The sequence below is a fragment of the Athene cunicularia genome (assembly GCF_003259725.1).
Source record: "Athene cunicularia isolate RWA chromosome 10 unlocalized genomic scaffold, athCun1 chr10_part1, whole genome shotgun sequence".
NCBI lineage: Eukaryota > Metazoa > Chordata > Aves > Strigiformes > Strigidae > Athene > Athene cunicularia.
The window spans coordinates 12,070,647-12,086,713 of record NW_020799112.1 but is presented as its reverse complement, the minus strand read 5'-3'; the positions used below and the strand labels follow the sequence as shown (position 1 = coordinate 12,086,713).

Here is a 16,067-nt window from a genome sequence, read left to right as displayed (position 1 = left end):
ATTTGTCTAATTGCTTCTTGAATCTATATCTGTCAGCAATAAGTTCCGCAACTGAATTATGCACTGTGTGAAAAGCACTTCTATTTGTTCTGATCTAAAATAGCTGCCTGAAAATTCCCTTCATTGCCCCTTTAGTCTTATGTTATTCCAGGGGACAGCCATTTCCAATTCACTTTTCCCATGCCATTTATGACTTTACACACACACCTGTATTACTTGCCTCTCTTCCAAGCTGAACTGCCCTATTTTATTTAATCTCTTCTAGAAAAGCCATTTTATAACACTACTCATCCTTGTTGCCCTCTCTGTATCTTCTCCTTTTTAGAGAGGAGGATCAGGACTGTATACTTGTTCAAAACATGGGTGGATCATAAATTTTCAAGCTGCATAAGGCCATTTTCTATTTTGTTGTCTACTTCTCATTTAAGCATGCCTGACTGTATTTTCCCCTTTGTTCTCTGGCTGCAGGCAGGTCACTTCTTTCTTGTCTGTTCATGCTGTAAGCTCATCAGGGTAAAGCTGTTTTCTGATCATGAGTTTGTGCAGGGCCTACTGCACAATGGGGGGCTGCAAAACAGACATCCTGAAGGTAGACAGTGGTAGGCAATTTTTATGCAGGTTGCCAGACAAACCTAAGTTAGCTAACTCGACTGCTTGCTGATGGGGACTTACGGGAAATAACCACACTGGTCATGTACCTGTGGGGTTAATCCCAAAACTGCATTCTACATAGAAATGATGGGTAGGTAATACAAATGACACAAACCATAGAGCAATAATAAACACTTCTGTTTCAGTGAAGTGCTAAAGTGCTCAGCAGTGCATGGGAAAAATCCATTATGAGCAATTAATAATTGCTCCAAAACTCCATTTCTGTCTCAGAAAATCCTGAGCCCCTGCTAATTTATGCCAGGGGAATGCACCAGGGAATTAATGCCATAGTTTTATCCTCAGAAGCTCTGCTGTTGGCCACTGTTGCTAACAGATAAAGGAATAGATACGTTTTTGGTTTCATTTAGCATGCCTGTCTATATGTGTGTAATTTCAAGCATCTTAATCGCAGATGCATCCCATAGAGCCAACTGCTTTGCAAAACCAGATGTGAGGCTGTTCCTATCTGAATACATTTTGTTCTAAGGAGGCACAAAAAGATCCAGACTTTTGTGCATTGTGACCAAATAAATTTCTTGTTTGCTATGGAATTGCACTCATCAGAGCTGTACTTCTGATCACTTTCTGACCAGCACACCCCAGCCAAACGCAGTGTCTTACATTCAAGTCAAGAATCTTTGTGGGCCAAAACTCAATCCTTTACACTTTAAATGTTCTCAACCATTGCTTTCATAGCGAGCACTGTCTATCCCCCCTATTCCTTATCTCCAGCATCCACAGACTTCATATCTGTACTTTGGAGAGCACTTGCAAAGAGAATCTGAATAAATTTTTAGCACAGATTAGCTAAAATGCATTGAATATCTGTGTGGACATACTCATTCAGCATTAAAGTAGCCCTAATTCAATTTAACTTACTTCACTTCCAAAGTGAATTAAGGTAAATGTAATTGAGGCTACTTAAATTCTGATTAAGAGACTTGACATCTGCCGCAAGAGAAGCTATATTATCCACAGGGAGTTAATTCACCACCATAAGTGTGGAAACACAACCAACTGCGTAGCAGGAAAGCCAGAGAAAAAGGAAATCGTTAGTCCCTGAATTGCAATAATCACCACAGTGTATTTATGCTAAATGCGTATTTAATTTGGGAGGCAACATTCTTGCATACCAAAAAGGGAAATAGACTTACCTTGCTTAGGAGAACAATCCTATAAAATTTTCCAGTTAATTTTTTATTTTGTAACAGAATTATAATTCTGTCAGAATTTCAGAGAAGTCGGTTAAGAAAAAAGGAGATAAAGTTTCACCACAGTAAGCGCAACAGCAATCAGATTTTTATGCTAACTCACAGTTGTCTGAGTGTCCATCTTTATGTGGGCACAGTAGAAAATGCCTTAGAAAATTATCCCAGTTTACACAATACATCACAGAAAGCCCATGTGTGCCCTGCTGTGCTTTTTGTTTTCCTATCCATTTGATGGTTTTCACCTGGTTGCAGAACCAGAGAAACCTCAAGCTCTTGCTGCCTTGATGCTTTACCTGTTTCAGGCCACATCTATGAGTAGCTGTACTACTATTTGACAGTAAGAGGCCTGTGGATGTCCTTGAACAGCCTCGTGGTTTCAACTCGCAGATCAAGGGTGCCATCCCTATGCATGACAGAATTACTTCCTATACTGTTGGTGAAGATGCACATGCTAGACACAATTGGAAAAGCTGACCTGATTTTACTACATGTCAAGAGTTCTGTTATTTGAAAAATCAAGGTTTATTAAACTTTGCACATTATTCAGTTCACTTCATGCCATTATCACACTCATAATTTTTGTCTAGAGCAGCAGTTATTTACAACTGAACTGTAAATCCAAAACTTAAAAGCAGTTTTCCAGCTTAACCTTCAACTTTTCGTTGACAATCATAGCAAAACCAGAATTGCTAGGGTTATTGGCCCAGCCTGGACTTAAGGGAGATAACCACGTGCTTGAACAAAGAGTACAGCTCCAAAGCAGCAAAGCCTTGCCTGAGAGCAAAACAAGAAAGTAGAGGCCAAGGGAATAAGTACCTTCTTTAGACTCTTATGCAGCCCAGCAATGCTCCCCAGCTCTCTCCACAAGTCTGCAGGTATGTGAAGTCCTTATGATCTTCAGCCAAGGCTTTCGTTGTCCAGGTCCTAGTTCATACTGTTCTATATTCAGACTGGAGGGGCATGCTTGATTCTAGAGATAAATAAGAAGGAAACATGTGACCTTTACCGTGAAGAAATCTAGACCTTTCTGAACCAATCTCAAACCCAGCAATGAAGGACTACAGCTCATTTTCTGTCGTACATATGCATTTTTTCTACCTTTGTCTTCTGAAACTTTACCAGGTTTGACACTTACTCATTTCTGTACACCTCGTTCCAACAGCTGCATTGCCAGTGGAAATTTCTCCATAGCCTCCAATATTCACACTATATGTGTTGAGAACATTGGGTTTGGGCAAGAAATTTTCTTCTTCTCCCTTCTTTCTGATAGATTTCAATCAGTTAGAATTGCACTGTAGAATGAAGGATAATTTCAGAGGTTGTGTAAGAAATTTTCAGTAGAAACCTGAATGCTTCTTGTCTTTCCTACAGAATTTCTCCTCAGAAAGACACTCTAGAAATACGCTAAATGGTAACTCAAAGTTGCCATCTTAGCCTGGTAGGATAAGAGCTAGCAAGCCCTACTACACACTTTCCTTGTCTGCCCCATAGAAAGTGTCAAGGATATGACTCTGACTGTATACTACTCTCCTCTACAAATTCCCCAACAGTCCCCCTTATTTCAAGGTAGTACTGGAACCTTCAAATTTGTTAACTTGGTTTAAACACCTTTCACTATCAATCAGAATTATTTTTGATTTTAAAAAATAGATACACTTTAAAAATTAAAAAAAAAAAAAATCTAAAATAGAAGGAAAAAAGTTTCATGTCTGAAACCAAAACATTTAATTCTGAAAATTCCCTTAACAATCAAAGTCCACATTGACACCAAGTGAGAAGGGAGAAAAAGATGTTATTTGCGATTTCTGAGAAATCTATTCCTCTGAGAAAATATTTGTTGACAAAGACAGGAGAGGAGGAAAAAAAGCATAAAGAATACACAAAAAAACCCAAAACACAGAAAGAAGTGAGGAACAATACTTAAGGGAGATAAATATATAAGGGATATAAGATCTTCCTACCTCATATCCACAACATTTCACAGCAAGACTAATAATACGAATTTAATGATATCCATGTAGGAACTGGTTTTCCTACCTGGAATTTCTTGCCTGACAAAGTGATCAAGGCCTCAGCCTCAGGTAACTCATAGAGAAATAATATGTGAGAAAAATATAATTTTAATGTCTTCTACCAAAAATGATGACCAGCTGTGCCCTCTATACTGGCGTTATTAGTTCATTACTTCCAGATAATGGGGAAGTAGCTTTGCTGTGTGGTTGTAAGTGAAGTAGACTGGAGTAGTGAGTTCAAAAGTGACAGAAAAAAAAAAAAAATCCAAGAACTCAACTGAGAAGCTAACTGGAAAAGTGGGGCTGAAGATCTAAATGCAGGAGGTGGATGATTCAGTAATGAATGGAAGGCTCGTTTTGACAGCTTGGGCTGCCATCCAAGCTAATTTGTTTCCAAGCCTTCAGTTTGCCAACTGAAGTGGCTGAGAAATAATAGGCCCTCAAAAATATTTCTAAGGAAACACAATGCCCATTATCACTGAAGGAGAAAGAATCTGCACGTTTCAAAGAGGAAAAAGAAATTTGAGATCTGCTAACTTTGGCCAGTTCCAAATGACACAGGAAGGAGCAGTTACAATGTAGTGAAAGGAAAGAAGTGGAGTATTGTTAAATAAATTCAAAGTAAAAGTCATCACAAAAAATAGACACAATAAATAGAAGAATGTTTCTTTCACAGAGGGATGATTTTATGGCTGAGCCCATGCAAGCAGCCTATGATAAAGAAAAGAGTTAGGGTCATAGGAAAAAATGAAAAAGAAATCGGTAAAGAGAAGTAGTATGTAATAAAATGAAAAATAATGAAACAATCTCTTTAGGTTTGATTTGATCATCATAGAGTTTCATATAAATTCGCATGGATATTTTGTAGACAATAGAGGCTTAACAAATTAACAAATTCCCACACACAAACACTTTGCAGCTCTCACTGAAGTCAACAACAGCAAGGAATGTCTTGTAATTGTCACCAGAGGTTAAGCCTGGACTTCTCGTCCTTCCAGTCATACGGTACCTGTATGATCTTAGCCAAGACATTTACAACAGGTATACATGGAGCACTGTGCAGAAATCCCGAATGTACCAGTAACGCCACAGAGCTGTGTTGGTAGGACACCTCGAGTCGGGAAATGGAAAAGCCATGTTCTGTCCATGGGCCAGCCAGATGCAACACCAGTCCTGCTGAACAGGAGCTGCCTGTCCTTCCAGTAGTGTTAAAAATACATCCACAGCCGCTCTCTACCTTCATACCCTGTTTCTTCATGTTAACTAAGATGACAGCTCAACTAGAAAACAGAGGAGAAGCACGAGATTTGATAACTATTTGAAAGGGGCTTTTAGTGTAGAGCAACCAGATGTTTCCCACTAGAAAAAGGAGTTAGCTTTATGTGCAGTTAAGCAGAATAAGAAATTCTGAAGTGTTGAGAAACTACTTCATGACTACAAGAAATATCTATGGAGGTTGTACACTCTTTTTCACCACATACTTTTATGAAGACGATAGACATGGTCAGCATATTTATAAAAAGCTTAATTTTATTTTAATTTATGAGAACACATTAAAAAATTATTATTTGTAAAAAATTCCCTTACTATATTTCTTTTCTTCCTAAGGGAACAAAATTCCAGTTTTCTGGAATAGCGGCATCTCATCTGCTCCGAGATTTGCTCAGCAAAATACTAAAGTTACCTGTTAGCCTTCAGCTTAGGTTTTTCTAACACTCAGCTGCTGCAAAATGCACCTTTCTCACATGCTGCGTACTTGATGCTACAAACACCCTCTCTTTTTGCCAGCATTGTTCACAAAAGCAAACTAACATTTTGTTAGGAGACTTGCCAGCCTTCTGTGATGCCCCAACAACAGGTGACTCCAGCCTCCTAACCATCTTCCTGATATGAAACCTCCTTTTTTCTGAGAGGTATGCTTAGCCTGCATTTGGAAATGAATGAAGGAAGAGTGAAACTACTGTAATTCTAAATCTCAAATGGCTTTAGATGCACATTTCATGGTAGATGGTACTGAGAATCATTCCTAATAGATTTATACAGGTGCCCACTATCTCCATTTCCACTGAGAAGGGACTCTAGCACCAAAAGTTATTTTTTCTATTTCTAATACAATTGCACTACCAGGCTACTTAATTAAATGGGCACTCAAAGCTAACATGTTCCCTCAGGGTAAATCTAAATTGCAATGGGAAGGTGTGACCGCAATTTGTGTAGGCACGCCAAGCCGAGCTTCCACCTCATGAGTATCAATCAGTAGCAACAGAGCTGCACCTGAACAGGCTTCACTGCAGGCTCTAGAACTGCACACGTATTCACACAACTGTGTCACCTCTCTGTTTTTTACAACAGCTAGATTAAAACTAGCTACAGCATAATCAGGGCCAGGATTGGACTCATGAAATATTTGAGCAGATATGACATCCATTCCCCTTCCTATCACCCAGTGAATTTCTACCTAACGATTTCAGAGCCTTTGTAACAGTCCCCGTTGCTCACTCCTAAAGCCAATAGTGTTTCCATGTGCTCATTTTCAGCAGAGGTACACTTTTAATAACTATGCACTGTCATACCTTGTGTTTTTTTCATGTCAGTTGTTTTCATGGGTGGTCACCTCTCCACAGCAGAGCCCAAGGGTTTATTCAATACCTTGCAAATTGATTCTTACTCATGAGAGGGTACTGGCTGGATGCCACTGAAACAGATATAACCACGTTTCCGGAGATGAGATTGTGGGTGTTTATTCAATAAGCTGCTTCTTCACAATATTCTGTTATTGGAAATCCAAGTATTTTAGAAAATTAACCTTTCGACAGAATTCTGACAAGGCAGGATGCTTTGCTGATAGATGAACAGTATCCTGACACACTTAAACAGATTAATATTTGTGAATTTTGACATAATTACTGATTTCCTCAACAGATTTAAAGTCTAAGTTTATCTTCATGTTAATCCAATTTCATGCCTAGAACAGAGCAAGCACAACAGAATGTCTTTCGTAACCTTCTGATATCATTAATTATTGCTACATTGGGAGTTACAGCATGGAACAAACAGGTTTTTAAATGGAAATCATTTGCCTCTCAGCAGGGAGACTCAACAGTTTTATTTCCTTCAACACCAAGCTGCATTCAAGTAATCTTGTTTCATGGTGATCCTCCCTCGACAACCTCCAAGTCAATGGTGAAATCCCATCTATTTTGTCCCTGGATTGGTCAAATATGCTGCCCATAAGGGGAGGCGTCTATTTCCTCTCTTAATTGTGGAGGAAGGGTTTTCTATATGTTAAGGCCACGCTTTCCCCAAGCTGTGGGCATTTGGTCAGGTTTCCTGGTGATTTTCCACAAAAGGAAATCCCCTAACTCATTAAAAAAAAAAATAGATTAATTGACCGGTTCAGTAACAAGCTGCCCCAGGACCCAATAAACTTTACAAAGGGTACATTCCAATTACGACTGGGCTCAGCATGAACCTGATAAGTAAGCCAGCATAATCTTTCTCCAGCATTAAGAATTTTTTTTTCCTTTTCCCCCATTAATTTAACTCTTTCTTGGCACTTGTGGATTGACTAAGTTCTTATTTTCCCTTTCCTTGTGAATGTTAACCCTACTGAACAACTCCCAGCAACATGACCTAACAGGTTCAATAAAACCAATCACACTGGTCTACAGTCACTTTTTTGGCACTGCTGTGGCCTTCTAAGGAGGGTTGGCTACAGTGCTGCCTTCCACACTCTGCCTCATGTCATAAAATGAATCCAGATCCCAGGACAGGACAGGGAAGAGAGAAAGTGATTTTCTGACATCAGAAACGTCAAGGGGAACAGCTGGACCCACTTGCTAGCAGAGTACAGCTAACAGCCTGCCTTCACGATCCGAGAGCATCGGGAGGTATACAGGGTCTTCTGGTAACAAGCATAACTGCAAGAGCAGGAGAAGGAAATAGAAGGTAGACATGAAGTTAGGGAGACAAAACCAAAAGTTACTGGCTATAAAACATTTGGTGTTTCATATTGTCCCATGTTAGTCCACCATAGCATTAGACAACATGTAAGAATGTGCATTTAAGACTCAAAGCACTCCTCACACTTTTGCGCCCATCCCTGTTCTGAGGTACTACCTAGAAAACCTGATGTTTGGTAACACGTACATGTGAGATGTGAGTAAGCCTGGCTAACTAAAAGAAGAGCTCCTAGTTTTAGCTCTTTACAGCAGTTCCCCACCTAAGGCACCAAGCTGCATGTGGATACAGAAGACCGTGCACTTCAACTCTCTCTCCTCTTCCTTCACCTATGAGGGATATTGTAGAAGCTTAGGCTGAGCACCAGGTTGTCCTCAGGTACAAAAGAAATTATTTGACCACTATGGCAGCATCTGGATGTGGCTCAAATAGTCAGTAGGTGTCTCCTCCAGAGACAGGACACAAAGGGCAGGTGAAAGAGTCCCATGAACAGCATCTGGGTACGGAACCCAAAGTGTTTCACTGGACTGAACACTCCTGATGCAGGACAGCCTTTATTCACAGAGGCTTATTTGGAAAACATTCAATGATTAGCTGACTAGTCATGTAAAGCAAATTTACACACCTGCCTGGTAACTACTGCTACTTTCAACACATAATAATGCACAGAAATTTGTACAGAAGACTTAAACTGTTTGGACCTACATCTGCTTCTGCTCAGATTTAGAATATCATTTTCATACATTTATTACACCTAGCCTGCACTGTATTTCTTACAGGGACATGAATAGCTGTAATTATTGTTGTCAATCAAAGTTTCTCTGAAGTCTTCAGCTTTACTGTTTCAGTAACTCATTTTTACCGGTGGCAAATGTCTTCAACAAACACTAGAGCCTAATTTGCAGTTTGGTTCCCTTGTCATTTTCTGAGTCATCTTGGTGGAATGCTGTGAGGCAAGAGATTAGTTTTAGGACTTTTTTTCATCTTCCCTTTCTTTACATCTGAGGGCTGTTAAGAAGTTTGGTTTCAATAGCTCAGACATATCCAAGGCATACTACAGGTACCGAAGGTGCAATGAAATACAAAGTTTATTCTACTTCAGTACAAAGAGAATACCTGATAAACTGTTCCTAAGTCAGCCTTAGCACATGCAGGTGCAGCTGTTATTGGTTTCACTGGAATTACGGTTGCTTACAAGTAGTGCTGGATTTAGCCCCTTACAAGTAAACTCCTCAGTATCACATAGGGCTCAACTGCGATTGTTCACCCACTGGTGTAAATCAGAAGTAATTCTGTCAATGATGCACAAACCTCAAGGTAAACATCAGCCTCACAAAATAGCTAAGATGCCAAAAATAAACATGGTGCAATGCTGATGGATTTATAGGTAACTGACAGTTTCCTCCTCAGATTCTTAGTCAAGTGTCACTGAGAGGTGCTAATATAATTAAGGATGAGATATGGATTAATAGGAAGAAAATATCATAACCTTGCTCTTACAATAAAACAGTCTGTACACTATACTTACCCACAAACTGTACCATTCTTCTGGTAGCATGACATTTGCTAAAGCAAAAGCCTGTTGATAATTCTCTATAGTCCTATACAGCGCTCTGCCATAGCTGCTCCTCAAAAGGCCATATTTATCCCTTGGGAAATATAGCTGTATTAATATGACATTTTGTCACAAATTAATCTTAAACAGGGGTAATATTTTTGACACTGAGTTGAAACTGGAACTAAAAGGTAGTTCAGGTGGTTAAAGTGGCAATATCCTGTAGCAGACATATTCCCTGAGATAATACTGTTATGGTGTAAGTACCAATGTACTGGGATGTACCAAGGGGGAGAACTGTGCAACTCTTTCTTCATTTTAACAACACATACAGGATCATTGGCCTTCTACTCTTTATTACAGCTGGAAGTATAGTAATGCCCACTGATCCCAAACATCGGAGCCTACAGTGCCAGGTGCAGCACAGAATAACAAACTTTGTGCTCAGAAAAAGCAGCCAAGTCAGATAATTAGCACCTCATCTACCATCATGATTGGTTGCACTGTAGAAAAGTAGACAGACAGTTTTTAAAGGATTAAAAAAAAAAAACAACAAAACACATTAAAGCAATTAAAAGTGGCCTGGTCTGGTTTTTAATTGAAGTCCCATGGCACAAGTCAGTTGTGACGAAAGGGATTCTCTGTGATGTGCTCTCTCTCCTCCTGCGGAAGTTCCCAGGCTTTGTACAGTTTGTAGATGCCAGGCTAATTAACACAGTGTAATCTTGCCACTTACACCCATTTCCCAATTCATTTGCACATAGCTTCCACTATTACAGAAATCAGGGTAAATTCATAATACAAATTTCCACAGGAGTTGACCCTATTATACGAAGGATGCTGTTAACCTTTTCTATTCCATTGCTCCAAACTACATGATGCTGATGGTGAAGGAAGGCGACTGGTGGTTTGGCGTACCCAAATACTACCTTATGAGTACTTCACCAACTACACATCATTTGCCTTTAATAAGATCTTTTTCATTAAGACTAATGTCTCTTCCCTCGTTGTTATTGAATTCCCTCCTGAACCTGAAGGCTGCAGCCAGAAGCCGTCCAGAAATACTTGTGTTATAGGGAAGACTGAAATACCTACACTTCTGCTCTGTTTAATATCTATCTTTGAGATGTGTTGTGAAGCCTGCTGACCACTCATGGTCATTAAAGATCCTATGGCATTTTTTGCAAGAGCAGAGGGCATTATTAACTCTAGGATCCTGGCCATATTCCAGTTTGGATAATTATACTCTACTGCACTAAAATTCCCCCTGCAGCTTCAGTTGGGGAACTTCTGTTCTTCACTTCCTCTTATAACAACCGGAGCAAAGTGTCGCTCACGCTGAATTGCCAACACGTTCCAGCCCTGAGCTGGGGTACGGAACTCAGCCCGCAAGGTACACATTCTGGAAAATGTTCTGGGACTCGTTAATAAGGAGGTGCACAACATGTGACCTTAGAAAACCATAAAAACACAGCTCCAACCTCTGCATTACTGCAGGTTGATCACAACGCTCACGTGTCACTGGATTTTATTCCTGGCAAATGCAATCAACGTGAAAGGTCTGGGTATCTATCAATGCTGCCCTGAAACTCCCTAGGCTGGACAAAGAGGTTTTGCAGGTGAGCATTTTGTCAACTGCTCAGGCAAGTGTAAGAATCAATCTGGCTGAGATCTAAAATTCAGGCCTTTCTACATCTGAGTAATCCCTTGGCTGCACTGAGCATCCATAAATTTTTAGGTAACAAATGGATATTCTGGAAATAAATATTCAATACAAACATCTCTAATTTCTGCACTGCAGAACACCAAAATATTGATCTGAGGGGAGGGTTTTTTACTTGAACAGGGAGCCATGTTTTTTTATCCATCTGAGTTGCTTGCTCCCCCTAATGACAATTAGTTAAGAATTAAATGCATCTGTAGCTAGGCAAGGAGGGGTCGCAGGGGTACCATTTTACTGTCCAAGAGATGGGGGGAACAGAAAGGGAAAAGGTAAGAGTGGGAAGCACTTCTGTAACTATGTCAAGAGAAGCAACCCACCACGTAGTTAGTTTTAAAGGTTGATTTGATTAATTTTCATATGAAAAACATTCCTGGGAAATCTAAGTCTGGGACCCAGAAATTATGATGACTAAATGGACCAATACACTGAACTATTAAAGAAACCTTGAAAATATTATTTCTGTGTTCATTTGAGAGCAAAGGCAAAATTCTCTTCTCTGAATTCCTCCAGCTTAGCATAAGAAAGATGATAAGCTGTAGATTCTGTTGCTCCAGGCAACTGATGAGGAACTTCTTTGATGTGCTTTGATTAATGCTGGCTTCTTTGATTCAGTGATATTTGGTTCCAGCTCCACTTTAAAAAAAAAAAAAAAATCCTTACTACCACAGGGAAAAACATTAAGGACACTTGCTTGGAAAAGACTTGGGCTTATGTTAAGAGTTCTCATTCAAGATCAGAAAGTTTTGTTGCCTGTATTGTTCTCTCTCCTTTGAGATGGTCACCTTGACTGCAAACTTGGATACCAGGTATACTCTCCTGGGGTGGCACTTTCCATCTTTTAGAATGACAGAAAAACAGGATTGAAAGGGACTTCCAGAGATCATGTCACTCCGCTTCCCTCCCAAACCACTTGATTGTTTCTAGCAGACACCTATCTGTCTCTGTGATGGAGGTTTCATACTCCCCCACAATGATCTATTTTGAAATTTGACTATCCTACCCACTCACACCTTCACACAAAGAGATGCTTTCATGAAACATTAGGTCTCCAGAGAAATACAGCAACTTCTGTAGTAAACTGTGGAAGTTGTATAAAAATATGTAGAGCACATCACTTCAGTAATATTTGATTAAAAAATGAAAATTATTATGTTTCCAGCTCACGTGGAGAGGGATTCAATTAGGATTGGAACAACTGGAACCTGCTAGGATTCCCTGTCTATTCCACAACTCTGGGATTTTCTGTTCATTTTAAGTCCAGCAGGTTTGGATTAATCAGATCAGATCACAATACCAAGATATCTTAGTCTGATGTCCAGTTAAGAGTAGAAGAAACAGAGCCAGCACCTAGAAGGAGGAAAAGAGGACCGCCTATCATGTTTCATTCACAGGGCAGACATGCTCAAGCTCTCAGTCCAAGAAAACTCCCACTTGTTTCCGAATGAGCTGTTCCAAAGCAGCATTTTCCTGAATGGATCAGGACAGCTCATAGACTAAAGGCTATTCCAGAATGAGCCAATGGCATTTTTATACTGCTCTGAGTTAATATCAGTCTATGCTGCAATGTGTATATTGATAGTGGTTTAAGTTAAGATTTTTTTTTTATTTATTTTTTTTTTTTTTTTTTTTTTTTTTTTTTAAGAAATGTGAATTCCCGTATGCCCTACTTTGGTAGCTTAAAGATTGTAGGAGGTCAAAAAAAAAATAGGTCAGTGAAAATAACATTGCAACAAGAAATTAATTGCAAAGAATGTTTAATATGACAGGGGACTACATAAAATCCTATTATATTTCTTCACTATCCTACTCAGTAGTCTGTACTATTGCTATACTCAAAGGCCAGGGCAGTCTCCCAGGGTAAATTGCTACATTAGTTTGACATTTCTGGCTCCAATTAACCTTATATTTGAGCTATTTTCTGAGGGTTTTTTTAAAAAAATCTGTGATAAGGTTATGTTTTTCTATTAGAGTTTCAATTGCTTAATGGCCTGTTCCTGATGCCAATCCCTCTTTAAACATACCCTAGGTAAGAAAATTAGGCCATAGTTTGACAATACATTGCTTTTGGCAGCAGGACCAGCCTAAGGTATTCCAATGGCTCCCTCCTTGCCCTTGTTGTCACAGGACAACACACTATCCTCTCCTTTGTAGCCACCCAGCTAAGGGCTGTACTGCAATCCAGGAACTAACCTGGCTTCAAAAGTTTGCCAGAACCTCTGTCTTATCAAGTCTGGATTGTGAAGGAATCAGAAGAACAGAGAGGATCTCTGATTTGACAAGGAAAGCGGAGTAACATCCCAACCTTGCAACTAAGGGCAATGCATAAAATCACACCTTATACACTGCAGTTAGCCTGGCTGTAAATGGTAAGTACGGACATCGTGAGGGCAGGTGTGGAGAGGATGCCTGGCCAGGTGAAGGTCACTGAGCAGGACCCCACAGCAGTGTTCCACTGAAGACAGCAAAGCCACCAAATCACAGCTGTTGAGGTTCTGGCCTGACTTTTTTTTTTTTTTTTTTTATAGCAGTATGGAGACTTATAGAAACAAATCATGATAGCTTCCCTCACGAGTTGGGTGGTGCCACATCCTGCTCTTTCTCCTCGAGCTTTAAGGTGCAATTGTACTACACTCCTGATGTGATACCATATTACCATCAGGGAGGAAGACTGTCATATTCCGCTTATTCCTAGGCATACCTTCACATCTGCGTCCTAGAGGATCATGCAGGAATGGCATAAATTGGATTAGAGAGGTCTTCCACGTGCAAAGTAGCCTTGATCAAGAAGAAACAAGATTTATTTCCCAATCTATACATTAAATCACAATAACAGAGAAACAAGCAATGCAAATGATTGTCTCAACAAGGAAAGAGCAAGACTAAGATCTTGCTTATACCTTAAGTACGGAGTATAATGTGCATTTATCTGACACTACTTGCAGCTATTACTAACGTTTTGAATAGATGTCTACAATTCAGAAAATGGTGCCAAGAACATGCAAAAAAATGTTGAGAACCAATGAATCCTGCCCACAGTGGCAGATCCAGCCAGATCAGTATCTTCTGGGGACAAATCAAAGAGAAACAAGAAGAAATTCAAGAAAGCTTTCCCTATGACCAATTGCCCAAATAATGTTCAGTGAAAAACGCTACCAGGGAAATTAGCTTCCTCTCTCTCCAGACACACACATATATTCATTATTTGAACTTCAGCAGAAAGGAATTCCTGGGAATGTCTTGCTCTGTAATTTGCTGACAAGCAGTTCACTCCAAGTATGAAATTTTCAAAACATGAATTTCAAGCTATATGACCTTCAGTTTGGCAGAAGACTCAATTTCAATGCTTTCATCACAATTCTGATATAAATGCTTATATTTATGAATGCAAATTCATTAGCTATGAGCATTTGCCAAAAAAATGTTTTTTTGAAACATTCCCAATATCAAGTCTGTTTATTTTAATGTTTCCAGAATAGAATTACTCAGGGAGTGAAACATCTTAGATTTTATTTTTATTTTCATATTAATGTATTTCAAATGGAAGGCATAATAGCTAGGTTTTGCAGATCCATCCAGTTCCAGTGTTAGGTGAGAGGTAATAATACTGCACAAAGCATCACAGAGACAACTACAGAAGTGCGGGAGCTGAGATATGGTTGGCAAGGAAACTACACTTTACAATAGCCTGGATTTTCATATGCAGAACCTACAGCACTGTAATGTTAATTATGTACAGCAAGACAACGCTCTGCTGCTGAAGTCAAGTCACTCCATTGACTACCACATGAGCCAAACTAAGCAAATACCATGTACTTCATTACCACACAGAATTTCTCCGATATATCCAATGGAAGTAAATGACAGAAATCTCCTTTATTACAGTAGACAAAGATCAGGACCTTGGGACTTGCTTTATTTATTTTAATCCATTCTTAATGCCATTTATCATCCCAAACTAAACAGTAGAGTAAACTACACATGACAGAGTGCAGTTCTCTACATAAAGAACAAACACAAATTTTGGAGATACACAGTGAGAACACAGTCATGCTTAAGATTTTCAAAAATCTGATACTTAGGTAACTTAAGCCATGGTATAAATCTTTAAAAGCACAGGAGCTCTTTAAATCATGTAACAAAAATGAGGACACTCATTTAGGCGCCTAAAGTAAGTTCGAATTAGAAGTGAAGTTTTAGTAGCCAGCAAAGCATCCCAACACTGAAATTACACTTCCAAACTACAAAAATCATTCACCTTAATCTTGAAATCCTGGTCCATATATTACTAAAATAAGACCTATATAGAAATTATTAAACCAGATTAAAGCTACTACTGAAATCTGAAGCACAAGTGTGACTCGCAGCCTATGCGGAGATGTACAGACTCACTTCAGGCAAATTTCAGCTCCAGTTGCTCAGAGCAATTGGCTGTTGCTCTCTCCCTTCTTCTCAGAATCAAAGAGCTCAACTCCAATATAAAGAAGCTCCAATTTGGAGAAACCTTTCCAGAATTTAACTCTACACTGCATACTGATAGTGCATTTTGAACCTAGCAGTCTGAGATACGGGTCCTGCTAGAAAACTTGAAGTTCTGAGAGATCCTGCCCTCCGTGCAGGCTTGCTGTGTTCTGTAGCCAAGCCCTGTCCGAGCGAGCCATTCCTGCCAAGACACGAGGAGTGTGCAGAGGTGTGAAGCCCAGCGCTAGATCCAGAACACCGCTCATCCCGCCCTGCCCAAGACCAGCAGAGCCCACCATTACGTAATCCTTGGCCAATTTGCATTGTAGATGCTGGATAAGCACCACGTTATCCATTGGGAGGTTACCAGCATATCTTTTATTTATTGTATTGTCTAAAAATTACCTTTAGAAATATAAATGCTAATTTGACTGTTAAAAAGATTGCATTGACGTAGAGATTCAGACTGGGGAATGTTTTCTACATTCATTAATACA

The 16,067-nt window shown here is 39.5% G+C and overlaps 1 long non-coding RNA gene across 1 annotated transcript; it reads right to left on the bottom strand.

Moving 5' to 3' along the window:
- Positions 1-5,072: 5,072 nt before the first annotated feature.
- On the bottom strand, positions 5,073-15,804 carry LOC113484186. The gene is made up of 3 exons (XR_003399172.1): positions 15,494-15,804; positions 6,448-6,569; positions 5,073-5,154 (listed from the first exon to the last, which is right to left on the bottom strand). It is a non-coding gene; the product is annotated as an uncharacterized LOC113484186 (long non-coding RNA).
- Between the last annotated feature and the right edge of the window lie 263 nt (positions 15,805-16,067).